The sequence below is a fragment of the Etheostoma cragini genome, chromosome 14 (assembly GCF_013103735.1).
Source record: "Etheostoma cragini isolate CJK2018 chromosome 14, CSU_Ecrag_1.0, whole genome shotgun sequence".
NCBI classification, from domain to species: domain Eukaryota; kingdom Metazoa; phylum Chordata; class Actinopteri; order Perciformes; family Percidae; genus Etheostoma; species Etheostoma cragini.
The window spans coordinates 3140798-3159835 of NC_048420.1; the positions used below are offsets into that span (position 1 = coordinate 3140798).

General features: G+C 40.4%; 1 long non-coding RNA gene across 1 annotated transcript; it reads right to left on the reverse strand.

Annotated features, from left to right (window-relative positions):
* Positions 1-10165: 10165 nt before the first annotated feature.
* On the reverse strand, positions 10166-17607 carry LOC117956894. Its single transcript, XR_004659395.1, has 3 exons — positions 17527-17607; positions 11918-11922; positions 10166-10177 (listed from the first exon to the last, which is right to left on the reverse strand). It is a non-coding gene; the product is annotated as an uncharacterized LOC117956894 (long non-coding RNA).
* Positions 17608-19038: the final 1431 nt, after the last annotated feature.

The window sequence follows — 19038 nt, forward strand, 5'->3', positions numbered from 1 at the left end:
TTCTTTTTCCCGGTCATTCGTCCCCACATGGAATTGCGATATAATCAAGCATCTATTACAAACTTAAATCTTCTTAAGAGCTTGGAACACTGTATCAGAGTTTACAGTAAGATCTTTTGGTTGTCATAAGCCTACTAAACACATTCCAATGTAGACAAGTACATATTAATTGCATTATTTATTGTAAATCTACGTTCAATTTGTGCACCGCAAAAGAAATCCTTAACAGATTCTCTTCTATCTTTTAAGGGGACATTACTGCAAATTGGTTAAATGTGACTCACTATAGCCATTATTTGTTATTTGCGTTGTGTGTGTGTGTGTGTGTGTGTGTGTGTGTGTGTGTGTGTGTGTGTGTGTGTGTGTGTGTGTGTGAAATGTGCACCGGCCCCTACTCTGGCCCTCTAAAGTCGCTTAGAGTGAGTCAGGAGATCAAAGTCGAAGCTGTAGATTAATCCACATAACAGGAGCTTTTCCACTAATAACAGAACATTCTTGTAATTCTGGCTGCCTGGTGCATCTGTGCCACCGAGCCGCTACAGTCACACACCGCATGGAACTCAAAGCAGACCTCACATTTACCTCACAGTACATTTAACCACAGCTACAAAATGGATATCCACACAGTGAGTGAGAGTGGTAAATATAAAAACACTAAAGTATGACATTAAATGCTTAGAGCTTAACACCATTTTCAGAGAGAATGTGACCTGTTTTTGAGAAAGTTTATTATAAACACAAAAAATAAAATAAAAAAGGGGGGTCCATATTTTGATTGTAGCAGATTTGATTCCCACCTAAATGATTTTTCTCTGAAATCACCAGACAACTGTAAAAACATTATAATCTGTCTGAGTTTTGGAAATTGACTTTATTGTGCCCTTAGAATAGACACAGCGGTCTCCCAGTCTCCTTTGCTGGGTGTCATCCCCTTTCTTCCTTTCTCTCCCCTTTTCCTGTTTACCCGTACTATCAAATTCAAATATTCAAAAAAAAAAACTTAAGTCTTGTGTTTTTTTGACCCATCCATCCACTACAACCTTATCCCAACTTTGACTTACGTGGACTGGGATTTAAAACGTTTGGAACATGTCAAAGACAAACAGAATTTGGATGAATTTTTAGGGAGATAAAGGCCTGAGACAACTGGATGGAGCCTGGGGGCTGTGGGTGAAGCCAGACAGCAACTTTTAGCTTAAAAAACCCACAAGTCTAAAAGTTAATTGATAAAAAAGGTACTTGGTTTTGTAGATTTGGCTTTAAACGCAGACAGTCTATAGCACACCACACCCCTGCTAGGCTGTTGTTAGCAGCTAGCACACAGTCTATGGTAGGACACTACGAACCCTGAGCAGGACCCCAGGAAGTGTTCTAGGCTTCGAAGCAAAGTGAACATAGTGTCCAAACAGTGGAATTGCAATGTCACGTGATGACCTCTTCCCCAAAAATTATGACATGGTGAAAATGATGTCTGTAAATATATATTTTTTTTCCCCTTTATTAGACAGAGGATAAACACGTGAAAGTGGGAGAGAGAGATGGGGGGTGAAATACAGCAAAAGGGCCGCAGGCTGGACTCAAAACCGGGCCACTGCAGGACTCAGCCAACATGGGGCAAGCCCACTTAGTGAGTGAGCTAGAGGCCGCCCCATTGAATTCATTTTTGGGCATCACAACCCCCACAAAATTATCAAATTGATTCAATTTAACTTGATCCATTCGGTTCGATAACATTTGAAATGTCTACAAGAGCCATACGATTAAAGGTCCCATTTGTGAAATATTTACTGTAATAAATCCAAAAATGGACACAGTGCATCATCAGATATTAAGGAAACATGCTAAGTTCAAATACTATCTATGTGTAGATATCACCTTTGACAGCCAGGCCGGGTTGCCAGATATACCTGTAAAGACGTAAACCCATCACGGTACAGCTGTTATATTAATCCAGGCATAATGTTAGTACAGCCATAATGTTAGTACAGCCATGATGTTAGTACAGCCATGATGTTAGTACAGCCATAATGTTAGTACAGCCATAATGTTAGTACAGCCATAATGTTAGTACAGCCATGGAAGCAGCAAACAAACCAATGGGATCTATGGGGGTAGATTCTCCCCGACCTAAAAAAACATTCTAACCCTCATGTTGTCCTAGGGTCAAATTGACCCGTTTTCCTATATCAATGTTCTTTTTAATTACCCAAAATAACATGATTGATTCTACACAACGCTCTTTGGCAAGTACAAATCTCTACTTTCATTAATTTTGGGGTGTCTTGTTAAATTTTGTTGCATTTGAAAAACACATGGAAGTGGTTTTGAAATAGTATTGAGTAAAAGTTGACATATTCCAGTCTGTGATTAACGATCAACAGTCATTCCTTTAATTTTAGTCTCAATAATTCCTTATTTTCTGCTTTTCTAACTCAAACATCAGGTACGATTTCCTATAAATTAGGTTTATTGACATTAACTTCCAAAAATAACTGCAAAACTAAAGTTAATAAGTTAGGGTTATGTAGTGTTGAAAACGTCAAAAAAATGACAAACATGGGAAAGCGACAAAACATAGATAAAAAGCGTCAATGGCATTGTTGATTTTCAATTTTGACAGGAAGACAACACAAGGGTTAAACAGCTGCGTGACCAGAGAGGTTACAAACCCTGGGTAAATATTGGATTTGAAAGATTTAGACAGTTTAGAGCCCAAAAGGACGCAGAGTTGGCTAATTTCCTCCTGAACAGGAAGCTACGCATTAGCTTTAAGCTAAATTATCACGGCTACAAAGGATGGGCATTTTATGTCATTTCAACATTCGTGTACTCACATTGATTTGTATAGCAAGAGTAGGCCTACCCGAGTTGGTTACTCGCAAAAACAAATTGAGACACAGCCTGTAAAGTGATGCCAACTGGCCCTGGTTAACGATAGTAGCCAGGTAGTATCCATGGACTGTAAAAAAGAATGGACTTTCTGTGTCTTCTGTGTCTGAAAAGTGAAGCTAATGTGTAAGTGTTTTAAAACTTGCATACAATGCAACTTCCAGAAGGGGTTGAACTCCACTCTCGTGCACCCTCTTGCCAAAAATCGTCACATCGGGTTGCAAAAAAACAAGATGGCGACTCATAAATTGCCATATGGTTTCAAAACGGCAGTACAAAAAACCAAGTGGTGACGTCACGGATATGACGTCCGGGATGCTGGGTCCACTATTTTTTAGGTTACATGGTAGTAACATCATTTTTATAGTAGGGGTGGGGTTATGTTAAAAACGACTACTGTGCGTCATCGAGCTATGATTTCAGTGTGCCCAAAAAATCTAGACACAGCAATAGCCCCAAACTGTTTCAAATGGTCTGACTACACAATTCGGTACTACAGTTTTCAGTGTAAAAGTATTTTCAAACATGTATAATGTGTTTAGAAAAGAAATCATTGATTTGGATTAACCAAGACTAAGACCAACCAAGACTTAGCATTAGACATAGTCATCTGCTCCATCTTTGATATAAATACTGGGGAGGATATCTATCAAGTCGTCATTAATAAGGCCAAAGTTCAAGTTAAATCACAAGCTGCTTGTATCAAAGGTCAAAGCCAACTTTCAAGCCTTTATTGATTCTGTTGCGTCCAAAGTAAACAAGATCATTACTTGAGTCTGACAAGTTATATGACTTGCGCGACTTACACACCTCTGGCAAGAGGTCCGCCTAATCTTCAAAATGTTTAGAAACCTGTGGTGGAGGACACAATAAGTTCCTACTTTGACCACTTTGAGACCCACGTGTTTTCCGCCTAACATCTCCCTGCCGGAAGCAGTGTGCAGCAGCTATTCCCGATCAAACAGAGAAATAATTTTTAATGGTAACGCACAGAGCAGGCCTGTGTTTTGTCTCAGAGAGAAGGCCTCAGCCGTTGCCAGGCAGATGTTTGGGTTGGAACGATGTGCGGTGGAACGCCACCCTTCCATCTGGCTCAGGCTGTGTAGGCTACAGGAATACTGCAGAATGTACTGAGAAAGCAGGGAACACAACTCCCCTTTCAATCGTGATAGCATGATGGAGAAATGTTCTTCCTGCACCTGCAAGTCTTTTCTTTTATGAGAGCACCAGAGCAAAAAAAATAAAGACTTAGAGCAATAATCATTTGAGGAATTTAATTTTGCCTTGGCTAAATCACTTGGAATGTTTGCATTGCGCCTCAGAAACTGAGTCAGTCCCGCCACCAGGGATTTTCAATATGAGCAGGGCAAATGAACCGGGAGAGTGAAGCTGAGTGAAAATTCTGTCTTGTTGAGTAAAATCCAACAAACCTACACTTTGTGAGGACTGTAGATGAGATTTTAGGTGTGATATAAAAAATATATATTTTTTCTATATTAATCTTTCATCTTCTCTTTGTTAGACAATGGACATCCATCTGGATTACAACCTAGATAACAATCCTATCTCAATAGTCTTTGGATTACATATATGCTGCTTAATAAACACTGGCAATGGATCAAATTCAACAATTTTCCAGAGGTTACATAAGACTGCATAATCATTTAACACTTTAAACTGACAACCTAGAGCAACAAGAAGACACTACACTCTAGTCAGGGCTCATCAACTCCAACTGTGGCCAAAAAAACACATAATACCAGATTCCTGGTATAAGATGCTGGCTGTGAAACGTTCTGTAGATTAACAGAGTTTCCCCTGTGCACCAGGCAGGCCGGCAGTTCCCTCCCATCATGTCCTGTCTCCCTCTTTAAGTATCAGCTATCTGCTGCCAAAAGACTGACTGGATATTAATAGCAACACTCCCAGATTCTAAACCACATTTGTTTAGGTCAAGGCTGAGCTCAGTCTCCATTAAACAATACAGAGAAACTTAAGCAACTCTGTCAGCGTACAGAAGAGGAATGAGAGATAAACTAAACAGATATCTGATGTTCTAACTGTTTCAGATGGAAAAGTTTAATGGAAAGGTTAATCATTTATACTCGGGTGACGGTGAGTGCACTGCACATGCGTCAGCCGTCAACTTGGAACCTCGCAGCTGAACGCCAGCCAAGCCGGAGTGAGGGTTGCAGCTCGAAGACCACTTTAAATCAGAGACGAATTATCATTTTGTACTACATTAGAAGTTATAGCTCTTTTTAGGCCTGTTTGCAATCTATACGCAACATGTTGTCGAAAGTAAGAGTACATGTTACTTTTTATGTATCACATGAGCCAACTGTGTTTATGCTGAAAGAGCTGTGGTGTCACTGGGAGCTTCAGGACTACAAAACAAACAGTTAATTAGTGGGGTACTGCACAGCAGGGTGTCTCTATGTAAAACAGTGACATCTAGTGCACAGGCCTCAGCAGACATGACATATAAACATAATTCTGGTCATATCTTATTATTTTTCCTGCATCACCAATCTCATACTGCACATAGTAGTACTAGAACTTCAATTGCGAGTAATTTCAGAGAGGCCCAGATTATTACTTTGTCTGTGGCCAGCTGGGCTTTCTGTTTAAGGTGGCAGGAAAAGTTGAAACATGGAATGCATGATGTAACATGTAAGACTGTGAGTTTGTCCCAGTCGACTGTGACTGGAGGACCATAACCAAACAGGGTCCAGAACATTCCCTTTTAAAAGTCAAGCCTCATTTTTCTCATAACAGCGGGAACAAAATCCAACAGGAAGAGGGGTGTGTGTGTGTGTGTGTGTGTGTGTGTGTGTGTGTGTTGCGTGAGAGTGTCTGTTCTGCAGGGTTGTGTCTGAACTTCTAGTATCTCTGGAACTGGCATTCGCCCAAACCCTGACACATCTGTCCAGAATCGGAAGACAAAAAGACAGGGAGGAGGGGAAAAAGTGTGCAAAAAAAGACTGTGTGTGTGTGATGGTCTAGCTAAATAAGTGTCTAATAGCTTGGGACAATAATACCCCTGCTCCTGTGATGGTTTGTTTCATATACAGAATGTATAATTAAACACTGTACTATTCACAGCTTACAATGCAAGCTGTGGCTGCTAACGTGCACTCACATCCACAAGTGTTGAGTATCTGTGGTGAACAGGTTAAGTAAACAGTAGCGCTGATAACCCTGAGGTTAACCTGGCCATTGGGATTAGCTTATCTCTTCATGATGGTTTCAAAAACCTGGCCGCCAGCCAATAGAAACAAAGCAGGGAACACACTGTCCCAATCAATGGCAAGGAAACATGTCAGTGCTTGCTAGACCTCAGAGTATTCCTATTTTAGCTGTGATACTCAAATGTCGGGATGATGCATGTTATAGTCATCAGACATGGTTTGAAAAAGTTAACCAGCAAGTCAGTGACCCTTTAGCTAGTCTTCGGGCAGAGCTAGAGTTCTCGAGAGGTCACCAAAATCCACGTATTGATGAGAATGATTGTGTTTGTCCGAATTTGTGCAAATTACTGCCATCAAAAATTGCCACAATGTGTGGTGGTAATTAGGCACAGCCACTATTAAAGGTGTAAGTTGTCTCACCTTATTAGGTGGAACAAAGCTTCCAGAAGATTGACAGAGAAGTCAATCTAGCACAATCAAGTAAATAATGTTGCCAATTCTGCTGCCTCAAATGGCCAAATAATAATAATAATAAAAAAATCTGTTAATGGAGGCTTAAAATCTCATAAACTGTCCTTGCTCTACGTAGCTATTTCCCCATCATGGATGTGATGAAATAAAAGAAAGATCTACTGTGGAATTAACCCTTGTGTTGTCTTCCCATCAAAATTAATAGTCAACACTTTTGTTGAGTCTTTTAATAAAAGTTTTTCTTATGTTTTTGTCCCTTTTTTCAACATTTTTTGTAATGTTTGACACTTTTTTGACCTTTTTTAACACTATGTAACACTAACTTATTAACTTTAGTTTTACAGTTATTTTTGGAATTTGTGGTCAATAAACCTCATTTGTAGGAAATTGTACCAAATGTTTGAGTTAGAAAAGCTGAAATAATAAATTATTCAGACTAAGAGTAAAAGAATAAAAGTACAGTATATAATACTATTAATAATAATACTATTTTGAAAGCACTTCAACATTTGTTTTTTAATTGCTATAAAATTGGACAAGACACCCCAAAATGAATGTAAGTAGAGGTTTGTATTTGTCAAAAAGTGTTGTCTAGAATCACTTGTGTTATTTCGGGTAGTCAAAAAGAACACTTATATAGGAAAATGGGTCAATTTGACCCAAGGACAACATGAGGGTTGTATAGGGGAAGGTATATTCTCAGGTTAGTCTGAGACACAACTGTGGAGATAGGTCTAGGTGGAAACATGGCCAACAGTAGTTTGGGTTACTTCAGACCACAGGAGGCGAGAGGGCAGCAGGGGAGCCATAATGCGCATCCTGTACATGCATCAGCTGGCCTCAAACTTGAGTAAAAATCTAGTAAAAAGTCATTAGTCTGCTGTCCAGGCCTGAGCTGGGTTTATTGCAGGTAAGGTCATGGTGCAAGCTCTGGTGCTGGTTTAACGAGTGGTGTGTTTTGGCAGGGGAAAAGCCTCAATGTCCCTTCAGGAAAAGGTCAAATTTATAACTGTGAGTGCATGTAATGTATGTGTGCGTGAAAGTCAAGACAACCAAACCACAAATCAGAGTACCCACCTTTATTTGACATGAATTGTTATGAGGAAGACTCCTAGTAAACGACATATTTTACAGTACTGCAAATGAGGATGGTTTTAAAAGGGGCACACACACAAATGAATTACTTGCTGTGAAATAAAAATGACCAAACTATCCTTTAATTATACATCACATTTCTCTGTTGTAGGGGAAGGTGGACCTGCACACATTAGTGCTTTTGAAAGTCATTTACTGGAAAAGTTAAATGATGAGCTTTTGTGGTGCTATATAGCTCTGGGCAGCCCAGTATACGCTGCCACATCCACGCACATAAACACATGAAGCAATTTTGTCAAAGTGAGCCCCTAAATATAGCCATCGCAGAGTGTTATTATCACAGTAGGGGTAGTGCACTGTTATCTCTCACCCTTCACTCCCATTGTTTTACTACTCCAACAGATGACAGCTTCACAAGGGATGGGGCCCACTTGCTCTGTATATGGCCTGTTATATAAGACATGCACTGAAGCTGGTTAGTTCACTGTATTTTCCAGCAGCAACACTTAAAATGATTTCATGTCAGGTTTTATGGTCCAACAAAGACTACGTCCTCCCAGTTTGTGTTATAACACACTGGCCTCACATAGTTCTTGTTATTTGTGTTTATCAAGAATGAAGTCAGCCCTAAAGGGAAGGCTGCAAAAAACAGTACTCTATCAGTCTCTGTGTTGTCAAAGTGAATGAGCGTGAGAATGGCATGCATGTGGTTGTGTAAATAAAAATGCATGAGTGCAGAAAAAATAAGATCATAGTTAAATACCAAAGACAAACTCAGTCCTCATTAGACTGTAAAAGCAACAGCTGGACTCTGATTGGTGGGGAAAATCCTCTCTTATTCTCACACGGACACACACACCATGGGAAAATTGTGTTACTTTCTTCTTTGTTTCAGAGCAGCGACATGAAAACGTCCACCAAGGGATTGTTGAGTGAAAAGTGGCCATACTGAACGGCATGATGGGAAGTGATGGTAGAAATGCAGCGGCCTCATCCAAATCCCTCGAACCCCCTGCTGTGCTGCTGCCTGGCCTGGGACTGCCTGGCAGTCTGGGTCAGTGGTTGCACACAGACGCAACAACAAGAGACACATACACACATATTTATTCACAAAAGCTATTGTTAACCACGCTGGATGTGTGTACTGAGCACTGGCCTGTTTCAGTGTGTCCCAACAATGAATAAATTACTTGTCACACACAGGTTGTCCTCTACAGTGTTAACACCCAAACAAACTGACCACCCAAAGGTCAGACAGATTGGTATACATACCAGGAAGAGCTTAGCATTAGAGCTACAAAAGTAGAAGTAAAACTAGCTATTGAGTCTGCCCCCCCAAAAAATGCACTTATATGCTTTCATGCCAGAAGTTAGATGAGAAGATTGATAAGCCAGTTAGCTTAGCTTAGCACGACTGGAAACAGCAGCTTTGCTTTTTCTGGTAACAAAAGAGCCAGTATCAGAAACAAGCCGACCAGCAGCGCTGAAGCTTAGCATTCATCTCATTTGTTAATTCTGTGCACAAACCAACATTAGCCAATGTAAATCATCAGCAGTATACTGTAGTAGGACAATATATTTCAAAGACTACTGGTGATACTGGAGCACGGGGACAAGAAACAGGTCTGAAGTCTTGAAATACAGGTCTTTTCGAGAATCCTCAATTTACTGCTGTGCCCTGCTACACTTTGCTGTGCCTTGTAGTGGCGCAGGGTGCCCTGCTATGCCATGAACTACCACAAACTACTATTTTTAGTCACTGTTCTATAATTTTCTACTGTGACTGTTATTGCCACTCTTCATTTCAACCCCCACCGGCCCTACCTACCAAGAGCCTGGGTCTGTCCCAGGTTTCTGCCTAAAACGGAGCTTTCATGTCGCACTGTTGCTTGCTCTGGAGGAAACTACAAGAACTCTTGGGTCGTAAATTATGTGGTCTTCTCTATCTGTAAAGTATCTTGAGATAACTCTTGTTATGAATGGAATTGAATTGAATTGAAATAAGTCTTTGTGTGGTTGGGAAGCGTGCCACAAAACAATATTGACTTTGCTTGCTATAGCTCCTGTTTGCTATCTTCTTTTGCCGTAATCTGGATCTTCTTTATTGGCCGTGCCTATGTACAGCCCCCAGCATAACAGAACACTCAGATTGGACAGATAGTCCAGCTAGCTGTCTAGATTTACCCTGCAGAGATCTGAAGAGAAGTTAACTATAGTCCTCATGAATCCCCCGGAGATTAAAATCCCAACACAAAGAAAGCGGAAGGAACGGACATCAGGCCAGATAGAAGGACATATAGCGGAAATTCTGTTGGCAATTTAGCAATCCCGGAAGTGGAAGGTCGTGGCTATGGAATATCCCATAGACAGAATAAATGGACAGTGTGATGCCCTTGTTTTCAACGGAGACCAGTGATGTCTATTAGAAGCTCTTTTCCGGTGATGGCTGAGCGTTACTCTGCAGCCTCCAACTGAGCTTGAAGACATAGATGTGACGTAAGCAACCTGTCTGAAAGAAACTCTTTTGAAATCTCAGTCTTTCCCAATCAGCAGAGTCGGAGCGCGTAGGTATATGTTAAGATATATGATAAGCACAGGCTAATTATTGCTAACTAAAATGCTAGTTAACATTAGTAACTAAGCCTAAAAAGCTATTGTAAATTGAAACTGTCTGCAAGCTTCTCCTGTACTGTATGGTTATTCCTCTACTGTGTGACAGTAAGGTGCGTGGTTATGACACGATCGTTAGCCATTTTTTACAAAAACGTCTGCTACAGAGACATTACGTGAGATACTAGGTAACGGAGCCTTTTATACATTGATGTGTTTCTTTAGAAATAAACAACGGACAAATAGAATCTATAAACGTAAAATCATTTGATGTCAAAGAGACGCCAAAATGAATGGCAGTCAGTGGATTGCTAACGGTGGGTGAGTGCTAGGTAGCATCAAAATGGCGCCTTAGGCTTACCCCCTTGGTAAATCCTAAATAGGATCTGCTAGAATGATTAGAATGACATAGTTAGGTTTAAGCATGAGAAGTGGGATTGGTTAGGGTTAGGGCAAGAATATCTGGGTAAGCAATCAGAGACAGAAGAAGGCGGGCAACTTAATGTGATTTCTGACTGTTCTTATGGCGCCTTGTGTAAGGCTAGCAGCGCTGCTCGCTCACAGATAAACCAGAGAAAACCAACCAGCCAATAGAAAAAAGAGCAGCTGGCTACTGGGTAATTGTTCCTGTTTCCTCTTCCCTTGTGGTCCCAATGTAATAGAGACCTGTCATTCTTTGTGCTAGAGTAAAAGTTGCAAATGTGGTCGCTAATTAACTCTTAACTAGGAAGCATGGTGGCTCAGTGGTTAACACTTCTGCCTCACAGCTAGAAGGTTCTGGGTTTGCAACCAGGTCGCTTTGGGCCTTTCTGTGTGGGGTTTGCATGTTCTTTCTCTGTTTACGTGGGTTTCCTTCAGGTGCTCCAGTTTTCCCACCCTGAAGACATGCATGCTAGGTGATGGTGCATGGAAAGGGTGTGCACGTGTAGGCATAAAATAGCAACCGCAGATGTTGCGCTGGGTTAATGAATAACAGAACTCAAGACAAAATTGTTTGTTTGTTTGAGAATGAGTGGGTACTGGACAGTTAATCATACTGCAAGTGCAACCTCTTATAGTGTAATGATGACGACGATGATGTGTGTCTGAGCATCTGTTTTTCTTAAAAACATGCTTTCATGCATTATAGGGCAATTCAACAAAACGTACATTAGATCAGAGAGGATCTGTCAAACAAACATGACTCAGATTTTCCTGACATGAAACACCAAGGGCAACTTCAGTGAAAATATTACAGAAGAACTGCAACCATCTGTGTATGTTTATGTGTGTGTGCACGCAAGTGTGATGCAGCATTCATCATCTGTGTGCATACTCAATGTGGGCGCTCTCGTAGTAAAGAACATTTGAGAGTCTTACCAAGGCATTCAGTTCCAGGTTAGCTCCGACGATTGCCTGTTCAAACAAAGATTAGAGCAGTGAATACGTAAGGTTTAAAGAAAAATTAACATTCCGTCTCCTGGACGTCACCAAGTGCCAGTGTTTTCATCAGAACCGTCTGAGAGGTCAGACAGGATTTCCTTCACTGGTAGTGGTGGGCTACACAAATATAGATCTGAAAACAAACATGTTATTGGAGAGAGGGCCACAGGAAAAGCTGGACAAAGCGTCTGTGACGTAACAGTTGGAAATAAAACCCAAATTCCCATCACTCATCAAACATTTCCTGAATAATGACATGCTGTTTGGTTCTCAAGACTTTAGATTCAGAAATGGCAAAAATTAACACACAAGTGTTTACAAGTGATAGTCAATTGGTTTGACGATATTTGGCTTTAATGAAATGGTGGGTATAAGGCATTGTAATACAACACAAATGTGTCCAGAGTTGGACTTCCCTGATCACAATCAAAACAACATGTAATCATCTGCAAAAGTATTTCATTTGGTGCTCATCAGTGGTTCTTTGAGTGAACAAATTCATTTTTGTAGTGTAATTGTCCTAGCACTGAAAAGGCCTAATGCGAGACCTGATGACAGGAGAAGGAGAACTATTTGCACTTCCAGTTGCACTTTGATTCCTGTCTTTCCTTTAAAAGACGGGAAATGACCACAGCATGCGTCCTGTCATTGTTTGGTGTGAGAGCTGCAGTCTGCCCTGGTAGAGGTGAAGGTGATAGAAGAAGCCAGAGGATCACAACAAACCAGCCAGGACAGTGTAGTCATAGGTTACCCCATTTCTAAATTACCGAACCATCTGTACCAGAGAAAATGTGATTATGCTGCTTTTGGCTTCACTGTTATATTAAACATTTCAATCTAAATCTAATCTATAAGGTACAGATAGTGAAATTATGATTTTATTATGAGCTCAAAGCATAATACAATAGAACATGGTTGTGCTCCCATCTAGTGGTGCATCTTGGCCACTGAGACAACCCCTCAGGAGGAAAAAGACAATATGAAATCCAACTGAGTTTCAGTGTTCATTTTTGGGTCATATTCAATGTTAAGGTTCTGTTATAAAGTGTGAAGTTAATAATGACTACATTTCATGTGCATGGAAAGCTGAAGTTATTTGTCTGTCTCTGTACACATTGTGCTGATGAAGATACTTTGCTCAAGCTCACATCTCACATTCCAACACCATGTTTAGTTACTAGTTACTTTAGGTACTAGTTACTTTAGTTACTCCACTCCATTCATCTGACAGCTTTAGTTACTAGTTACTTTAGGTATTAGTTACTTTAGTTACTCCACTACATTCATCTGACAGCTTTAGTTACTAGTTACTTTAGGTGCTAGTTACCTTGTAAAGGGGCGGCTGTGGCTCAGTGGTAGAGCAGTTGTCTGCCAATCGGAAGGTTTGGGGTTCAATCCCTTGCCCTGCAGTCCCATGTTGAAGTGTCCTTGGGCAAGACACTGAACCCGAAGTTGCCCCCGATGCTAAGCATCGGAGTGTGAATGTGTGTGAGTATTTATCTGATGAGCAGGTGGCACCTTGTACGGAAGCCTCGGCCACAGTGTATGAATGTGTGTGAATGGTGAATGTATCCTGTATGATGTAAATAGCGCTTTGAGTAGTCGTTAAGACTAGAAAAGCGCTATATCAAATACAGTACATTTACATGTTTTATGAATTCTTATATCTGACTCTCACCACTCTCCATCTCCCACTAAATGTGCTGTATTTTAAATAGCATTTAACACATCAGCATTTAATTTAACTACACGTTAAAATATGTTTCTTTATGCTGCACCATGCAGTGCACATACACTGGAAATGTTACTTTATGATTACAGGGCTTTTGATGTTTGACTATGCTATATTTATCTGTATCAAAGTTAGACTCACTCTCTGGCTTTGCCAACACCCATAAACTGTAGATGTTTACCGTTTTATCTTGTTTTGTTCTTAGGCAATGTCAAAATGTATTCTTTTGTAAAGGGTGAGGTGCAGGGAGCTTTGGCCTGAATGCAATTATTTCAAGTGTGTCAATGCTAAACAAGTCCAGACAATGGACACTGGAAATGAGAGATGCTTAACTGCTGCGTCAACCGGTGTGGCTTTCTGATTATAAAAAGCTGTAAGGGCACAGATTGATCGTTCTAATGTGGAAATGACGTGCATCTGTATGATTTTGTGTGTGGCTAAACGAATGATGCCACTGAACAGCAGCAAGTACGTTGCTGAATGCAACATTTGTCACAACAAACTGGGTCAAGGTCCAGACAAAGGGGGAACAACACATGTTTCAAACTGTATGGGGTACTTTTTACATTGTGGAGTGATGTGCTGCCTTTCTAAGGAACTTTTCAAAAAGAGGAGAGAAAACTGAAAAAAAACATAGCCAACATTTTAAACATCATATATCCAACAGTATGATCTTGTTTTTTCTTTCTTTCGTTATGTCCTGTTACCCCACTAACACAGAACGTTTAGGGAACGTTTTTGGTTCTCTAAAGGTAAGTTCAAACCAAACCAAAAAACGTTTAGGGAATGTTCACTCCGGGTTATAACGTTCCCTAAACGTTAAGAGAACCAACCAACTGTAACGTACTCCTGCCGTTGCTCTGTACCTTCACACAACGTTCCCGTTTGGTTGTTTGTGGTTCTTTGGAATTTTTGAAGTAGCATGGTTTGCTGTCACTTGATTTAAATTCACTCAAAAATGATTTGACTTATAAAATTCAAGTAAGATAAACAGCATAGCATTTATTTTAAGGCTGATTAAGACTTAAGACTTTTGTGCTTGACTTTGGTTTTTGAACTGTATTAGTGAAAATACTTAAAACAAGAATCTATCAATGGAACGATTTTCACAACTAAGAAAATGCCCTTGTGAAAATCCACGTCTCTTAGTTTCAAACTTTTTCCCCAAAATTTGAAAAAAGAACAGAAAATAAAAAGGACCTCAGAGCTCTGATAAAATAACCCCAAAATAATAAATCATAGTCCATCTACCTGGGTGATATGTTTTGTTCTTTGTTGTTTTGTAGTGTGGTGAGATCTCGCACTTATCTGTGTGATGCAATGAAGAAATGGTGAGTAGAAGCAGTCCGTGTTACAGGCAAGATGATCATTTCCGCCCTCTGTTCCTCTGTCTCACATGTCCAATGGGGAAGCTGTCCGATGGAACTCACTCGCTAACCATGCATCCAAATAAACCAACCGGAGAAAAGGAATAAAAGGAAACTTTTGTCTTAATTTCGACCCTTTGCTCTGCTATTCCTTCCTATAAGTAGGTTTGGTGGGAAAGAAATGCTGTCAATGTATTGGCTATTTTTGATTGGGTTAAAGAAGCAAAAGTAGTTCATATTTATCCTTTGAACAGACACACAATGGAATTAGTATGCCTGTACAACATAAACAGGGATCCTTTGTAACATCAAGATGCGTTTTCAAGTCCGACATTGTTTTAATTCACCTACCCTGGCTTTTTCTTGCAGGTGGGTAGCTTGCTCGCCTGGTTAGCTGCTCGAGCTAGCTGCTAGCTGCTAGCTGTTAGCGGCTATTGATAAGTGCGTTCAGCCAGGCTTTTGTGAAAATCATAATGCAGCAGTTGCGTGTGTATTTGTAGCTCATCCATTAAGTGTGTGATCTATCTGTTGTTGGTGAGTAGGAGGTTCGCCTGTGTCAATCTGTGTGCTAGTTTCCTTAGCCGGCCGTCTTCCTTGCCTCCCGCAGCCGACAACAATTCCCCAAGATGACAAACTGTAGTTAATTTCCTCCTCAAAAATAGGTAATTGAACACTGTAGTAGTTATGACCATATCAGTAACTATGTAACTACATGGAATTACCTATTTTTGAGGAGGAAACAAACTACAATTTGTCGGCGGGAAGACACGGAGGACACCCACCACACGATCAGGCGCTCGGGGAATTGTTGAGGCGAGGGAGGCGTGGCCGAAGGCTGCCTGTCCAGCTAAGGGAACTACCCCACAGATTGACACTGCCAACCGCAATTGACACGCAACTGCTGCGTTATGACTTTCACAAAAGTCTGGCTGAACACACTTAACAATAGCAGCTAGCAGCTAACAAGTAGCTAACCAGGCAACCACCTGCAAGAACAAGACCGGGTAGGTGAATTAACAAAAAGTTCCGACTTGAAAACGCCTCTTGTTGTTACGTAAGGGCCCGGTATTGTACTATAGACATATTTATTCCATTGTGTGTCTGTTAAGAGGCACAAAGGCACTCTAAATCCGTTTTAGCTCAGTGGAAGCTTGTACACGTAGCTGCAGCTGCTTAGTGTTGCCTGTACCGATTCAGGTCCGGGCTTTTTCAGTCAAAAGCATATTTAGAGCTATCGAGATTAACACAAAAATTGGCTGGTATTCTCCTTTAAGTGTGAGATCAACAAATTGTTACAGACGAACCTTTAGCCAGTTTACATGCTTCAGTGAGAGCAATGAGTTTAGCAGCCTGCGCAGAGAAGTGCTTGGGAAGAGGTTTAGCCATTAAGGTTTCCGCGTCAGATACTACAGCAAACCCTACCTGTCCCTGGCCAGTGTCAGGGCAGCGTGAGGCTGACCCATCCACATACAAAACGAGATCTGAATTTGGCACCGGTGTGTCAGTCAGATCTGGACGCGGCGGACAGGTGTGTTGCAACTCTGCCAAAGAGTCACGCGGCTCTCCCTCCCCAGGTTTAGGCCTAAGAGAAGCAGGGTTAAGTACTGTACAACGTTTAACAGTGACATAGGCATATCAAACAGACATGTGTGATACCTTAGATATTGTGCTGCAAACAAATGTGAAGATTGTTGCTCAAATAGGATCAGAGAAACTGCATGTGACACTAAAAATGTTAATGGCACATAGCCAACTATGTCTCTAGATGCTGACAGGGCCTTTTCAGCAGCAGCCACGGCTCTGAGACATATTGGCAATCCTGCTGCTACAGGATCAAGGTTTGCAGAAAAATAGGCCACAGGTCTGAGCCTGTCACCGAGAGGCTGCAAGAGAACAGACGTCATGCAGCTCAAACATTCATGCACCGTTTGAGGGAATTTAAGTTTAGGGTTTGGCAGACCTAAGGTCGACGGGCTTTGAAAAGCTTTTTTAAGATTTACAAACGCCTGGTTCGTTTCGATCGTCCACGTGATGCGGTCAGGCGCAGACAGATTTTTACCATTTAATATGTTAGCTAACGGTTGAACTAACTGAGCATAATTTGCAGGGAAACGCTACAATAGGAATACATTCCTAGAAACGACATCTTTTGTTTCTTTGTTGCAGGTTTTCGGAGGGAATCTGTTGCCTCAATCTGAGATGGAGACAATCTTTCCCCTGACGCTGAGATGTCCTGACCAAAAAAATTAACGTATTTTTTCACAAATTGTTGTCTAATCTAGTTAATCTAGCTAAATCTAGTTACTGCTTTGAGGTCAGAAGAGATATAGTTAGTGATCAGGCTCTTGCTGTGACAGGAGTGTGCAACAGGTTGGCCAAAAATATGGATGCAAACTTTTCTCCCACAATGCAATGTACAAAGGATTCAAAAGAAGAACAACTCCCAGCTGGAGAATTTTTTTATAAATCATGGGTGGTGATGAAACAGCTTTAGAAACCCATTTTGATGTGAATTTGTGAAGTTAAGTAAGCCGTAGCTTTCAAGGGTTGCAGTAATACATATTGTATGATGTAAGATGAAAACAATACCAGCCACTTGCTGTTTGTTACATTGTGCTGTTCATTGCGCCTACTTTGATACACACAATTCCTTCACAGCTCCCACACATCTGGAATAGCATAAAAAAACTAGTGCTATGTTTAGAAATACAGTAATATTTGCCACTTTTTTTATTGGCCTTTGCGTTACACTTCCTACTGCACACTCATTTGATTAAAGTCTGATTTAATTCAGAGTTTGATGAAAACATGGTGGCTTTATATTGTAATGATGACTTTTTCTCTCACTCCATCGTACAGTTTCAGTCAGTTTCAACTCCTCTCCCTCTCTAACTCTGTCTATAGGTCATTTAAACATGTTTTTCCTATATCTCACCTTCAGATGGAGAACCGGTTTAAATAAATAAAGCCTCTAGTATTAGGCTAGTGACAGACACGGAGTATCTAAATGTTAGAAAAATTATCATACATACAATTTTTCTGATTATTATCAAAACTGTTTGTATAATAACACTATATTATACTGATCACTCTAAACAAGATAACCATGGAGCCATCATCTGTCCTTGTGAAAGGGCCAGGATGATTCTGGGGCGGAGTAGGCGGAGCGGACTCCCAGACCCAATGAGATAAACTGACAACATCCACTTTATTATGACGTCATATTAACATCCACTTTGTATAAATAAGAAGCTGTAGAGATCTTCCAGTCGGGAATTTTCTGTACTATTCTGTAGTGTGGAAACTGTCTCCTCAAAGTAAAAATGAACTTTGATATACCTTCAGTGGTCTCTGTCTGTTCTTGATAATGAAATTATTCTAACATTACATGTATTGACTATGATATTAAACTGCTGCAACCCTTAAATGTGTGTGGGAAAGAGATTTGGGTACTTTTTGATGAACCTCAAGCAGTTTAAGAAGTAAGAAATAGACACAGATCTACATCCCTAGATACCCAATACCTTGTTCTTGAAACCTAAGACTCTTGATACTCTGGTCATTGATGTATGGAGGATGTTTTTTAATGGTGACCTGAAGCTTATTGTTAAAGGTGAACCATTTCCATTATTTTCCTTAAACCCATTCTCTATAAAGGTTGCAGGAGAAAAAAAAAATCAAAACAAATTTGGAATCTGACTTTACAATTTTATTGTGAATGACATGATCAATACATCAAATTGTATCTAATATTCATGTGGCAAACAAAACTGACTGATCAATTCTAGCATCTTTGCTTCATTCAAACAGGTGACACGCATGCGGCTTACAATTGTGCAATGACTGTAACGCAAAAGTAAGAATGTCAGTTCCCAGAGGTTTACAGTTTTTTTTTGAGTTTATTATTATTATTGGTATTATTATTATTATTTCATATTTAGTTGTTTTTTTGAGTTGAAACTCTTCGTGGGGTGTAGAATTGACCTTTCCATTTAAATCTCTCCGTGCGCACAAAACCTTCAAGCTCTTTCCAGACATTCTCTGCAGCTCTCTTCCTGTTCTCCTCTGTGCCTGTCTCAGATGATGGAGCTGCTTGCTTTTTAACTTCTCCCACATTTTTGAGCAAGTTGCTCACACTTTCAGCTTCTGCACAGTTGCCATAGGCCCATTCAATATTGTCCTCTGTGTTCAACCCAAACAAATTGCCACATGATCTACAAGGGGGCTTGTCTCTATTTTCAAAGAGGTTAAACGCCTGACA